Raw genomic sequence first — 13627 nt, forward strand, 5'->3', positions numbered from 1 at the left:
CCAGTCTTCTCAGAGCGCGCCTCACGCGGTCCCGCCCACCGCCCGGCGTAACCGCCCCACGCCCGCCCTGCCCAGGCCCTCTCCGGTGCATTGTGGGTGGGGCGCCCCTGCTGAGCACTGCGGGGAACCCCCTGCCCAGCCAGTGGTCGGCCGCGGGGCGGCCCAGCTGAAACGCCCTCCGGGGTCCGAGCGAGCCGGCCAAGAATTGACGCGTCTCCAAGTCCCCGCCCCTCGTGGCGTTCCCGCCCCGAAGCCGAATCCCCGCCCCCAAAGGTCCCTAACTGGCCCCGAGGTCCGCTCCACTCTTCTATTGGTAGACCGCTTGTCAGTCACCCCGTCCCACCTCCTCGGGGCCGCCCAGACCGCCGGCGCGGTCCCGAGGGCCAGCCGGCTCGCTCTCTCATTGGCTGTGGGGCCCTGTCCGTCGTGAGGCTGGCCACGCCCTCCGTGGGGCGCGGATCCCCGGAGCCTCGGCCGGACCTCATTGGCCTGCGGCGCCGCCACTCGACGAGACGCGCCTCAACCCGGAAGTGTGCGAGGCGAAATCTGCCTAGCAACCGGGGAAGCCGGGCTGCGAAGCGGGCAATTTCAGTGTGAGAAGGAGCGGCGAGACCGAGCGGCGGCTCCGAGCGCGGCGAGGCGGCTCCTCCTGCCCGGGGTCAGCGCCCCGGCGCGCGCACGCGCACCCCCGCCACCCGAGCGCGCTCCGCGCCGCCCGCGCAGTCGGTCGGTCGGTCGTCCGTCGTCCTGTCGCAGCCGCCGCCGCGGGCGCCACCTGAGGGAGCCGCCGCCGCGGGACCCGAGCTGATTGGACCGGACCCCGCCTCCCGAGGCCACCCGGGGCCCAGCAGCCGCCCGCAGAGGCGCCGAGCAACTTCGGTGAGTGAGGGGCCGGCGCCGCCGGTGGCGGGTCCCCGGCTTCCGGTGCCCCGGGCTTCTCTGGGGCTTCCGCTTCTCTGAGGGGACCGCCTTCGGTGCGCGGACCCTCTTGTCTGAGGGGACCCCCGCCTCTCTGAGGGGAGACCCCCTTCTCCGAGGGACCCCCATCTCTCTGAGGGACCCCCACTTCTCTGAGGGACCCCACCTCTCTGAGATACTTCTTTCCTCTGAGGGACGTCCACTTTTCCGAGGGGCGCCCCCCTTCTCTGATAGACGCTCCACTTTTCTCCCTCTCCGAGGTAGCCCTCCCTCCCCCGTGCCATTGAGGGACCCCCTCATCCCTTCTCTGAGGGTCCCGCCTCCCTGAGAGCCCCCTCCCAACTTCTCTAAGGGGACCCCTACTTCTCTGAGCGGTGCTCTGTCTCTGAGGGACCCCCTCCTGATTTTCTCTGAACTCCTGCTTCTCTCAGGAGACACCGTGCTTCTGGGGGACCCTCTCACTTCTCGGGGGGCACAGCTTCTCTGAGGAGACCTCCCGGCTTTTCCAGGGAGCCCCCACCCAGTTCTCTGAGGAGAGCCCTGCTTCTCTGAGCTGTTGTCCCTCTTACCCCCTTTTTGCCCTTGCTTTGCTAAGGTATCTCCCACCTTGCATAGGGCCCCCCCCTTTCTGAGATGCTCTCCCTGCTGCCCTCCCCTCTCCCTGGGTGACCTCCTTCTCCCAAGGGTACCCCAACTAATCCGAGGTGTTCCTGCCTCTGTCAGAATTCCTTCTGGACGTGTTCCCCACTTTTCTGAACTATTTCCACTCTTGCTGGGACCCCCACATTTTGATAAGTGTCTTCTCTTTCCTGAGGGGTCCCCCACTACCCTGAAACACCCATTCATCTGACTGGATCCTTAGTTCTCAGAGGAAAAGTTCCCCACTTTCCCAAAATATTTTCTTTTAGGGTCTCCACTAATCTATGGAAGCCACAATTTTCTGAGGGGTTTCTGGCTTCTCCAGAGGTTCTCTCCCTAATGTGGGTTGTCCTTCTCCCAGGGGATCCTCAGTGTCTCTTAAGTTTGCCTCCACTTTTCCAAGATATCCTCTGCTGGTGGGAAACACTTTAGATTTCCTCACTTCTCTGAGGGGTGGCCCCAGCTTCTGAGGCATTCCCCTCTCACTTGCCCGAGGTCATGTCCCCCTTTCCTGAGGTGGTTACCTACCCTATTCTCAAGGGAGAAACTCTTCTTTCATTTCGTGGATCCCCTAACTTCAAGGTTCCCCTGTTCCTTTTTTGGGCACCCTCTTCCTCTCTGGAAGAAGAGACCAGAAATGTGACCCCCTTTTTAGTCTTATTTCTTGCTAGATTGGAGGAGGAGTCCTTTGAACTTTTACCTCAGCTTCCAAGGACCTGGAGAATTTTGTGGCTGGAAAGGAATTTTGAGAGACAGTCAAAGAGCACTGTTTTCTCTCGTCCTTCTGAGACCTGCTAGATTTGAGGGGGGAGCAGGGGCTGTTGCCAGATGACCATCTTGGTTACTCCATTTTGAACCATCAGCCACCACAGTATTGTCAGGCCATTGTGGAGGCAGGAGGGACAGGGCTGGAGCATTGTCCTCCCATTATCCTCCATTATCACACTGTTAGGCTGTGGGACCGACCCACTTCCTGTCCCATCCCTCAGTCCTCCTTCTGCATAGTGTCACACACTCCCCAAAAAAGGAGAAGCAAAAACACACTCCTTCAGGTCTTCCTGCTCTGTTTTCTCTGATTCACCCCTTGATCTCTAGAGGATCCCCAGTTTGTGGGCCAATTTGGTTTGAATGGCAGGGCAAGAACAGGAAATGGGTCACCTTAGATCCAGGAAGAGTAGAAGGGAGGCAGAGGACTAGGTATTTGACAGTATTTCTCTAAGTTTTAGGTAACTTCAGCCTAGCCCAAAGGAAGTTTTTACATGGCTTTTACAAATCTCATGTGTGCTTTTTTTAATGGTCCACCCTGGATTCCAAATTCACTCCAGTAGCTAATTTTATCTGCTTTGCCAAACGCAGAGCTCTCTGGAGCCCAAGTAGATGAATGCTGGCATTGAGAGATGGTCCAAAGGACAGGAATGAACTCAGTTTGAAACCTGAGTAACTTGTAACCACTTCGTGTCCATGTACAAGACTCGAGCTAAAAACATGGGGACAACGTTTTTGAAGTGGAGTTCTGAAATGAAGACTGAACTGTTTGGTTTAGCATTTCAACAAGTTCTTCTCTCTGACTCTGCTAGAACTGCAGTTCACTTAACAATGTGACTTAAGGCTGTCTCTCTCCTGTTCATTTCCATCTGGTCTTGCTTAATTTGAGTCCTTTGTGAAGATTCCTGCCGAGGCTATAATTTGAGTTCTAAATCTGTCGGTGGACCATGTGGACACAAGTTTCAACTCGAGCTATTTTCTTCTGTGGATAAGCGCTTGGAGAGTTTCCTGGGCCCTTTGCTCCTGGGTAGTCAAGTCCAGGCAGGATGGTGCCTCATACCTGGATGTTCTCCTACTGCCTCTTCCTGGTCAGTTGTAGGCACTGCCCTGAGGGGAAGGGGAAGGATGGTGGGGAGCTTGGAGTTTAGGGTTTCCTGAGACAGCGCAGAGAAGTGCTGGCACATATTTACTATTTTGAATGAAACCCGTAGGACCAACAGGATAGGGTGTTGGAAAGGGAAGGGGGAGCTTTGAAGTCAGAAGGACCTGATCCAGGTTTTGGTCTGTCCTTACTAGTTGTGTGGTCCTGTACAAGTTATAATGCAAAATCAGCACATTACTAAATAGTTGAGGGGTCACATATCTATGTGTGTGAATGTGCCAATAGATGGGAAGTGCTTCTTAGACAATGAATGAATGAATCTGAGGTAATGAAAGGGAGGCAGGCAGCCAGCCTAACACCTAGCACATGGTTGGTGTGCAATAAAGTTGACTGTCGTGCTCAGGAGTTTAAGGTTCCAGACCAGGAAACACTTGATATTCTGCCAAAGTTAAATGTGTTCGTAGAGAAGGAAATGTGGTATGTCTCTGGCAAAACCCATTGCCACCCTGGGTCTTCCAGCGTTTTTCTGTGTTCAGATGGGAGCTGTGAGATGGATTTGCTGTGTAGCAGGCATTTGTGTTGCCTTGGCCTTGCCTTCTGCCTCTGTAAAATGGGGTAATTTGTGAGTTGAGGGCAAGTAGGGAGATGTATTACTATAATTAGACTGTAGGCAAAATAGAAGATTATAACGAACTTCAAGAGTTGTGGGAAGAAAAAAGTAGATGAACTATAAACCTAAAGGATCATATGTATATTTTAGGACTGTTTGAGTGAGTGATATACAGCAGTTACTTGGTGAGTGTCTCTTCTTACACATTAGAAATTTGAAAGCAGAATGTTCTTTTGGTGTAATGAATCAGATTTGAGGACAAAAGACTGAGAAAGTGATGTACAAAGGCATTTGATGTCCCATAATAATAGTGCATTGAGAGGGCCAGTGTGTAGCTTAGTGCCCATGAGGAGATCAGAGTTCACCTTGAGCTCCCAAGATCTAGAGAGCTGTAGAAGATGCTAACTCAGCCTCTGGGGTAGGGGTGGAGATAGGGGGCTAAAGTGGGCAGGACACCCTTTGTTACTGTTGTTGAGAGGATTCTTTTTTAGCCATTAGTGAAAGCCCTAAAATCATGGCCAGTGATTTGGGTCTAACCTTTTTCACTTACTAGTGTGGTGACAGATGGCACTTGCCACTAATATCTAAAACCCAGGGGAAAATAATGGGTGAAAATCTGAACTAGGCCTCCACTGGGCTACTCCCAGGTTTGAAGGATTCCCTCCACCTTTGAAATTATACCCTCTCCCTCCCTCTTTTTTTTCGTCTGCCTGCCTGTCTCTGTCTGTCTGTCTGTCTCTGTCTCAACTTTGCTATTGAGGCAAAGAATCCACCAATCTTAAGTTTCTCTCAATCCTTTTAAGGACAATTATTCAATTAAAGAAAAAGGAACAAAGTTTTATTATTTTTAAAATATAAAAAAATAAGGTAAATAACTTTAAAGGGATCACTATCCCTTTTGAAATTATGCTGCGTTTTTTTGTGTGCCACAGACGTCACTTTGGTGGATGGTGGCGCCACCACCAAGTCTCTTTTATCTAACAGGAAGTTTTTTTTTTAGCCTTTTTTTTTTTTTTTTAAATTGAAAGGTCCTTACAGCAATAAAAACCCTTGGATAGTTAGAAATGATATTGATCTAGGTACATTTATTAGATTTAATGTAACATGGTTACCCGTCGGTGGGGAGCTCTAAAAGGCATGTGGGTCCCAACACTGCTCAGCTTCTAACTCTGGACAATCAACTGTTGATTTATATAACTGAAATAGCTAGGGAAGTCAGGGTTTCCTTCCTGTTGGAGACAGCACTGGGGGCATTAAATCCCTGTGGATCTTGATGATAAGAAAGAACCTGACCTCTTTTGGAACTGAGAAATAACTACTGTCTGAAGTCGTTCCATCCAAATGAATGGAAGATGTTATTTTTAATTTCTAGTATTAATTTTGGCTTTATTCTCTCTGCAGCCTGGCTACCTTTGCTTATAGTGGTTTGTTGTCCGAATAAAACTGGGTGGCTCAGTTGGTTAAGCATCTGTCTTTGGCTCAGGGTATGATCCCAGGGTCCGGGGATCAAGATCAAGACCCAGGGGCGCCTGGGTGGCGCAGTGGTTAAGCCGCTGCCTTCGGCTCAGGTCATGATCTCAGGGTCCTGGGATCGGGTCCCGCATCGGGTCCCGCATCGGGCTCTCTGCTCAGCAGGGAGCCTGCTTCCTCCTCTCTCTCTCTCTGCCTGCCTCTCTGCCTACTTGTGATTTCTCTCTGTCAAATAAATAAATAAAATCTTAAAAAAAAAAAAAAAAAAAAAAAAGATCAAGACCCAGGTCTGGCCCCCAGCTCACAGGAGCCTACTTCTCCCTTTCCTCCCAGTTTGTGCTTCTTCTTGCTATCTCTGTCACTATCTGTCTCTCTCTCAGATAAATAAATAAATAAATAAAAATAAAGTCTTAAAAAAAAAAGAATTTATCCCTTCAAACTGGCTTATAAGGGACAGTTGGAGCACTCAACTAAACTAGGTTTTTCCTGTGTGGCCATAACGTAGGTCATTTTTCTCTTTTTTTAGTTTAACTTAAATTGGATTGAAAAATAGTCTTAATTGTTTTGACTCATGTAACTTCCTCTTACACCAGCAAATAATCAAGCAATAAATGTTTGTGTACCTACAGTGCACAATGCTGAGTGCTGTGGGCCTAGCAGTGAGCAGGATGGATGAAGTCAGCTTTCTTTCTTTCTTTCTTTTTATTAAAGATTTTATTTATTTATTTGACAGACAGAAATCTCAAGTAGGTGGAGAGGCAGGCAGAGAAAGAGGAGGAAGCAGGCTCCCCAATGAGCAGAGAATCCAGTGTGGGGCTTGATCTCAGGACTTTGGGATCATGACCTGAGCCAAAGGTAAAGGCTTTAACCCACTGAGCCATCCAGGCACCCCTCATTTTTTTTTTTTTTTAAGATTTTATTTATTTATTTGACAGAGAGAGACACAGCGAGAAAGGGAACACAAGTAGGGGGAGTGTGAGAGGGAGAAGCAGGCTTCCCATGGAGCAGCGTGCCCCATGCGGGGCTCAGTCCCAGGACTCTGGGATCATGATCTGAGCTGAGGTCAGATGCTTAACAACTGAGCCACCCAGGCATCCCTGAAGTCGGCTTTCAAGGTGCATACATCCCAGTCACAGACAAGAAAACAAACTATGGAATGGAAGACTATTGCAGGACTTCTTTGGGACTATCCTTGGATGTTGGGAACTTGGAGTAGAGTTTCTTGGAGGGTTAGAAGTGAAACCTCACTATCCGTCTGATTTCCTCACTGGGTTACTTGCTTCTGTTTCTTCCCTCGAAAAGGAGCAGAAATTTTGGCGTTTTCCTGGTTGATTGTTGGCTTTTGGCTCTAGTTGATCCAGGATGATTGTGACTGTAATGTTAGAGACACAAGAGAGAATCTGGGATGGTCACTGCCAGAAGTATTTTCAGCTTTGCTCTTCTTGAAGTCAGTGGTAGTGTGTTTTTGGAATCCTGTGACGTTTCTTCATGGCAGTGCATATTATGCAGAGAGATAAACAGTTCTAAAATCCCTTTACACCTTGTTTGAAATCTTAAAAACAAATTCAGACAAGTAGAGTGCTTGGGTGTTGTTTATAGCCTAGGAAAGAAAAGTGAGATTTCAAATAGATTGCTTTCTTGTGTATTAGTAGGTTCTTGGCACACAGTTCCGTCTGGCCTACGGTTCCCCCTTATGCTGGGACTGGGAAAGCACTATTTTGACTTTGCTATGTTGTGGTCAGATTTGATGTGAGTCCACGGAGATCAATTATATGACAGGTGCCTTTCTTTTTTTTTTTTTCCTTTTTAAAGATTTTATTTATTTATTTGACAGACAGAGATCACAAGTAGGCAGAGAGAGGGAGAAGCAGGCTTCACGCTGAGCAGAGAGCCCGATGCAGGACTCCATCCCAGGACCCTGAGATCATGACCTGAGCCGAAGGCAGAGGCTTAACCCACTGAGCTACCCAGGCGCCCGGACAGGTGCTTTTCTTAAGGGTATTTGTGAGGGGTGGAGCCAGAGAGCAGGGGTGGGTATTCATTCAGGATACAGGCTCCAAGGGGAAGAGGGAGATTACAAGGAGAGTTTCTAGTAGTCTGTCTCTCTTTCCTTCAACCAAAATACTGACTCGGAGGTGAAGAGGCAGGCTCTGGCCGGAAGTGGGCGTGGACAAGTAATGCAACTGTGCACATGATCAGGCTCCCACCTCTGGCTCTGCTGCCCTTGGGAAGTGGATGCTTGCTCCCTCCTACTTCCTGTTCCTTGCCCTCCACCTCCAGCGGAGTTCCTGGGCCCCAGTTTGAGCACAGAAAACATGTTCAGATTCTCACTTTTTCCTGGTCAGCTGCTTTTTCAGAGCTGGAAGCCGCCAGGGGACTTGTACGTGGCAGTTCTGGGGGTTCAGCTAGTGTACTCACAAATTTAGGATTGTCTGGCAGGGTAGACAACAGGATGGTTTCCTGTTGTATAACCACAGGAGCTTGCCTACAGAGAGGGCTGCTCTGGAGATGTATGTAGAACTCAAGGAAGCAGACATTAGAAGGTCCTTTTGCAAGAGTATGCTCCTGAAGAATGGTTTACCGTTACTTGTCTTCATTATCTTAGAACAGTACCCTCTATGGAGTAGAAGCTTCCGAGTTAGAAAGACTTGGGTTTGTATCCAGATTCTGCCACTTGCTGGCTCTGTGATCTCAGGAAAGTGGCTTTATTGCAAATAGCCTAAATTCTTTGAGTCTCAGTTTTTCATTTGTGAGGTGGGGATGATAAGAATGAAGCAGGTGGCCAGATTGTTGTAGGTGTCCAATAAAGGTAGTCGTTATGGAATCATATAAAAGCTTACTGACCCTGTTAAGATTGGCACCCAAGTTTGGATAGCTACCTATGGCAGTTTATACTGTCTGAGAGCAAACCAGTCCACGTTGGGGCCACAAGCTGGGTGTAACTGAAGACCGATGATCTAGAGGTTCCCAGATTGGCTGATTTTTCCCATTGAGTTTCCTCAGTTCATTGTGGCTTTATGCTGCTGTGCATCGCCTTTGTATATTTATTATATGGACTTGCAGTGCCCCCTGAAGCATGGATAGGGTAACTGGGAAAAAGGCCCAAATTGGAGGGTTAGCAAAGGGGGGCAATAGGGAGAGCTACTTGTTAGGTGGCTAGGCATTCTGGGGATTGGAATAGCATGGGCCAGGGCAGGGACCTGGAGGTGAAAAGCAACCTGGTGAGTTCTCTTGACCTGAGGAGGTTATGAACATCTGAAAATCAGAGTATGAACTGAGCACCTTTGGCAAGAAAAGTCCAGTTACCTTCAAAGGTAGGAAGTTTTATAAAATGTGCCACAGTAGGATTCAAAATTGAATTCAGATTAAAATAATATTTATTTTTTAAAAGATTTTATTTATTTATTTGACAGAGATCATAGGCAGGCAGAGAGGCAGGCAGAGAGGCAGGCAGAGAGATAGGAAGGGAAGCAGGCTCCCTGCGGAGCAGAGAGCCATGCGATATGGGGCTTGATCCCAGGGTCCCAGGATCAAAACCTGAGCTGAAGGCAGAGGCTTTAAATAATATATAAATTGAGCTCTTAGTAAGCATTTTCAATCAGAAATATCAATGATGTCTTGTGAAATCAGACCAAACCTGGACTCTGTTTTTAAGAGAATGTAGTCTATGGGGCATCTGGGTGGCTCAGTGGGTTAAAGCCTGCCTTGGGCTCAGGTCATGATCCCAGGGCCCTGGGATTGATCCCTGCATCAGGCTCTCTGCTCAGTGGGGAGCCTGCTTCCCACGGTGCCCCCCTTCCCCCCCACCCCCCCCCCGTCTCTGCCTGCCTCTCTGCCTAATTGTGATCTCTGTCAAATAGATAAATAAAATCTTTAAAAAAGAGAGAGAGAGAACAAATTTGGGCAGACTGCTTCTCAGCTATTTTTCTTTGAGAATTGTTATCATGTTTTTATTTTTTATTTATTTATTTATTTATTTATTTATTTTTAAAGATTTTATTTATTTATTTGACAGAGAGAGATTACAAGTAGGCAGAGAGGCAGACAGAGAGAGAGGAGGAAGCAGGCTCCCCGCTGAGCAGAGAGCCCGATGCGGGACTCGATCCCAGGACCCTGAGATCATGACCCGAGCCGAAGGCAGCGGTTTAACCCACTGAGCCACCCAGGCGCCCCTATTTATTTATTTTTTAAAAGATTTTATTTATTTGTCAGAGAGAGGGAGAGAGAGAGCGAGCACAGGCAGACAGAATGGCAGGCAGAGGCAGAGGGAGAAGCAGGCTCCCTGCCGAGCAAGGAGCCCGATGTGGGACTCGATCCCAGGACGCTGGGATCATGACCTGAGCTGAAGGCAGCTGCTTAACCAACTGAGCCACCCAGGCGTCCCTGTTATCATGTTTTTAAAAAAGATCTTACTTAGGGGCACTTGGGTGGCTCAGTGGGTTAAAGCCTCTGCCTTCGACTCAGGTCATGGTCTCAGGATCCTGGGATCGAGCCCCACATCGGGCTCTCTGCTTGGCGGGGAGCCTACTTTTTCCTCTCTCCCTGCCTGCCTCTCTGACTACTTGTAATCTCTGCCTGTCAAATAAATAAAATCTTTAAAAAAAAAATCTTAAAAAAAAAAAGAGATAGTGAGAGAGGGAATACAAGATGCAGGAGCTGGAGAGGGAGAAACAGGCTGCCTGCTGAGCAGGGAGCCCAATATGGGGCTCGATCCCAGAACCCTGGGATCACAACTTGAGCTGAAGACAGAGGCTTTTAACCCACTGAGCCACCCAGGCGCCCCTGGATATCAAGTTTTTAAAACATATTTTTCTTCATGTCTAAATAATGGATGTTTATTAACAGATCAATGATGTGACTAGCACTCTTTCTTTGTTAAGTAGGTTAGAATAGGTTGATCTCCAGACTTAAGACTTAAGACTGACATACAGCCTTTTTTATTCTTTTTTCCTTGTAACTTCCTGATTTTTTTCCTTTTAATTTTTTAATTTCTAGAAAATAGTTCACTTACTGACTTCTCAAAGACTTAAAATTGATCTACATCAGGTGGGCATTTTTTTTTGTAAGCGATGTATAGGTACAAAAGAGATATTCTTGCCAACTGGTGACACATGCAGATGAGGACAGTGGGAGATATACCTCCAGGTTCACAGTGATACATCTAGCCATTTGTATTTAACCCTTCAGGGTAGCACATGTGCTCAGAACTCCACTGTAGTGGGACTTCTTTAGGGCCACACAGAGACTAAGTACAGATGGAGCCTGAACTCCATGTTGCCCAGCCACTAAGTATACAGAACTGTGGTTGGATATGACACTCAAAACAAACAAACAACAAACAAACATGCTGACAAAGTGGCCCATCTCTACAGAGCTGTGTTTCAGAGAGCTTTTCAGTGTATGTATGTACAACAGGGACCGGTCAAAGGGGTGCAGATCTGTCTCCCACAAACTAATCTAGTGTAAGAATGCTGTGACTTAAAAAGTGACATTTGTTTTAGCAGGAGTTATGCACTGGGAGTATTGTATTTTTCATAAAGTACCACTGTAATAGTTCTTTTAACTATTTTCTTATCTTTGAAAAAGGTATCAAAAATATCAAAGTACTAAAGAAATAATATTAACATAGAAATGAATCTTTTCTTTCTCTTTTCTGACCAATTACATTGTAATGTCGCTGTGAGTGTGAATTTGGGGTGAAATAAGAAACTTTAAAACACTCCTCCCTTAGAGAGTGTAGTTATGATTGTCCCTGAACTCAGTGAAAACAGTTTTAGACCTTTGAGCTCTAAAAATGCAAAATGTGGAGGCATCTGGGTGACTTAGTTGGTTAAGCATCTGACACACGATTTTGGTTCAGGTTATGATCTCAGGGTCTTGAGATCCAGCCCTGTGTTGGGTATCACGCTGAGTATGGAGCCTGTTTAAGATTCTTTCTTTTCCTCTCCCCTGCCACCCCACCCTGTGCACTCTCTCTCTCAAAATAAATAAATATTTTTAAAAATAACAAAAATGCAAAGTGTGAAAAGCAGTCAGTGCTCTTTTTCATAAAAGTTTACTTTTAAAAAGATTTTGGTACACTTTTATTTTTTATTTTTATTTTTTTTAAAGATTTTATTTATTTATTTGACAGAGAGAGATCACAAGTAGATGGAGAGGCAGGCAGAGAGAGAGAGAAGGAAGCAGGCTCCCCACTGAGCAGAGAGCCCGATGTGGGACTCGATCCCAAGACCCTGAGATCATGACCTGAGCTGACTTGGTACACTTTTAAATGAACCACCTGTTTATTCTTTAGAGACCTCAGAAAACAAGTGGGAGCCTAGTGTCACTGATAGCAGTAATTTCAAAATTGGTTAAAGTCTACAGAACTAGGTCTGCTTAGCCTTTGAATTTAAGTAAGTAGATGACAGTTCATTCTGTGTTTTGAGAAAGCCACCTAGAAAGTTTAAAGGATAATGAACCCATCCCTTTTTAGCTGTATCTGCCCCCAGAACCCCACACTGCAGGTGTGGCCAGCTCTGGCCTTTGCCTCTGCTGTTCTAGGTGCCTGGGATATTCATCTGTTGAGCACTGGCTTAAATGTCACATCCACAAAGATTTCCCAGACTCCTCCCCAGGCAGGGGAGCAGCCTCTTCCTCTGTGATTCCTGTCTTTCCTATGAATGCATTTTCTGCTTAGAAATCATACTGTCTTTCGTGCTACCAGCCTGTGAACTTCTGGAGATGGTGCCTGCAGGCTCCTCAGCTTGCAAAACCCTTGGGATGAGTTGTCTCTTAGATAGTTCTTGTCCATCAGTGTTTATCACATAAAACATCTTGAATCTTGTCTGCCAGAAACTTTAAAGAAATCTCCTGATTAAAAACAAAAAAGTACAGTACCTTAAACATGCAGTAGGTGATGCTACTCCTTTTCAGTCTCATGCTAGTATGGAGCCTTTGACCAATTTTCTGCTATAAAAGAGGCCATGGACATGGAATTCAGCCCCCCCCTTTTTTTCTTTTGTCCCTCTGTTGTGCAGGAACAGGCTCAGATGCTACTTAGAAGTTTATCTAACACTGTGTTAGAAAGGTAATTAGAATATTTTTGCAGTGGTTAGGGTGGAAGGAGGCCTGGCTATTATTAGCAAGGTTCTGATCTTTGAAGGATATTAAGTTTAAAATGAATTTGGAAGGAAATTATGCTTAACTAAGTAACAGAAGTGTTTTTAAAGTATTACATTAACTGGTATCTGTAAGTATTAATTGACTGCCTTGTTTTTAGGGCAGGGGGAAAACTTAAAAAACAACAACAACATGGTTTGAGCCCTATTTGTCTTTTAATTAGTTTCTTCAGCTTTAGAATGGAATCTAAAAGTGATTGCATCATATTTCATAATCAGCCAGCTGAACTATTTGCTGTTTAGTCCAGTACTAGACACTGAGGTAGCAAGGTTTCTTGTCTGAGCAGCCTTAGCATTTGCCTGCCTGAGCTCCGGGGACCCCAAACAAGTCTGGATTTACTGTCACTTTTTCCATCTACACACCTGGCCTTCTCTTTCTATCACAGAAATAAACCCTGTAACTACTTCACCCTACCCCCACCCCTGCTTTCCCAGCTGGAGATGTTGGCACTGCCCTCTGGAGCAGCCCACCTGTCACCAGTGCACACCTCAGTCCACAGGGGTGTGCCATTAATATGTCACAGCTGATGCCTCTCTCTTTAAAACAGGATGGTTGTCACCTTGGTGACTCACCTAGGGCTTGCCAGTTCAGACTCTGGAATCTCTGTGTCTATCTCAAGTCTTAGGTCTCCCACCTGACCACACATTGCTGTGTTTGTAGTTAATTAAGTTGACGTTAATCAAGACCCAGGTGAGGAGCAGTGAGGTAATATTTTGCTTGTATTGCTTTAATATACATCATCTGATTAATAGTCCTAGAGTAAAGCAGTTCTCAAAATATAAAGCTGCCGGATTACAGTGAAAATATTGGATATTTGCTTTTAACCTGTCCTTGCACATGGGATCAGGGAGCCTCCTGCATTCCTTTACCAAGTCACCTGTTTGAGAATAAGACTGTTTTTGTTTGGTTTTTGAATTTGAACATTTGAAATTCTTTGTATCAAAGCAAACTGCTGACAAAAC

General features: G+C 46.7%; 1 protein-coding gene across 2 annotated transcripts in view; it reads left to right on the plus strand.

Annotated features, from left to right (window-relative positions):
• Positions 1 to 544: 544 nt before the first annotated feature.
• The window catches only part of GATAD2A (GATA zinc finger domain containing 2A), a 106181-nt gene continuing 93098 nt past the window's right edge, over positions 545 to 13627 (plus strand). Inside the window, exon 1 of one of the 2 annotated variants that reach the window (XM_059160631.1) lies at positions 545 to 879. The gene's annotated coding sequence lies outside the window, so the exon portion shown is untranslated. The remainder of the gene's footprint in view (positions 880 to 13627) is intronic. The other variant, XM_059160628.1, reaches the window with a different exon arrangement.

Source organism: Mustela lutreola, chromosome 2, assembly GCF_030435805.1.
Source record: "Mustela lutreola isolate mMusLut2 chromosome 2, mMusLut2.pri, whole genome shotgun sequence".
NCBI lineage: Eukaryota > Metazoa > Chordata > Mammalia > Carnivora > Mustelidae > Mustela > Mustela lutreola.